Below are 1,513 nucleotides of genomic sequence, written 5' to 3' on the forward strand. Positions count from 1 at the left end.
TCTTCACACCCCCCTACACCCCCCCATCCCCACACACACACAAACCACACCCACACACACATGACTATGAACACAAAGCAAGAAGGAATGAGTTCAAATACTCACTGGCTCACTGTACAAAAATGACAAGCAGCACCTCCCAAAACCTTACATTTACTGTTTTACAAAAGTCGGCAATCTCCACTTCTTTCTCAAAAGCCTTACATCCTTACATCATGTACTGTAATAGTAATAATTGTTTATTATAATGTATCTCTCCAAAGCCTTACACTTACACGTACAGAGATACAAATATATGTAATTGTCAGCATTTTCCCGTCTCTCAAAAATCTAGTCAATTTATTATAAAAATTGTCTGCACTTTCCGTCTGTCTCTGAAGACTTTCATTACATGTACATTATATTACTTTACGATTGTCAGCGTTTCCCACGAGCTCTCAAAGCCTTACAGTTACTGTAAAGATTATCAGAACTCTCAACCTAAAAAAAAATATTTAAAAAAAGAAGAAAAATTACATGTACAGCCATAACTGTCGGCAACTTTTTTCTCTAAAATATCTTACACGATGAACGGTAATGACTGTCAGCATTTTTCCAACTTCTCAAAAGCCTGACAACTTTTATTGTACGGTTTTACTTGGCATGCTCAACCTCTCAAAAACCTTACATGTATGTCAGCATTTTCTAATTTCTCGAAAGCCTTACAACTTACAAGTATGGTATTACTCGTTACTCTCAACCTCTCAAAAACCTTACACGTACACTAATAGCTGTCATCATTTTCAATTTCTCAAAATCCTTACACTTACATCCAGTAGTTCGTGTCAGGCTCTACCATATGCCATTCTGACAAGTAAGTGACGTATGATAGACCCTTACACTGAGCAATTGATATTTACGATAATAATTGTCTTATTTTCCTTTTCTCCAAAGCCTTACATTATGTAAAGTAAAAATTGTCAGCATTTACTATTTCTCAAAAGCCTTACAACTTGTATATATATGTACAGTAATACTTGTCACTCATTTTCCATCTCTCAAAAAGCCTTACACTTACACGCACAGTAATGATAGTTATCGTTATGAACTATCTCCCAAAAAGCCTTCCACTTACACGCACAGTAATGATAGTTACCGTTATGAACTATCTCCCAAAAAGCCTTACACTTACACGCACAGTAATGATTGTTACCGTTATAAACTATCTCTTTAAAAAAAACCCAGATCTGACATGTGCAGTAATTGTAAATTTTTGAAGTTTCCACCACCAGAATTTAGATCATCGTTTAGGAGGCCGGCTGCTTCCACACCGAAGGCCAACCCGAGCTGGATGGGACGCAAAACTCTAGCAGACAGACGGAGATACTCAATTCAAAAAAACAAAACAACTTCATCTCCCGACTTGGGGATCGAACTCTGGTCTTCTGTGTCTTCCTCCTCTCTCACTCTCACAGTATTTTCTCATCCTGTCTCCTCCTTCTCTTCTCTCACTGTATTTTCTTCTTCCTCTCTA

This window comes from Aplysia californica, unplaced genomic scaffold (assembly GCF_000002075.1).
Source record: "Aplysia californica isolate F4 #8 unplaced genomic scaffold, AplCal3.0 scaffold00001, whole genome shotgun sequence".
Classification (NCBI taxonomy): Eukaryota; Metazoa; Mollusca; class Gastropoda; order Aplysiida; family Aplysiidae; genus Aplysia; species Aplysia californica.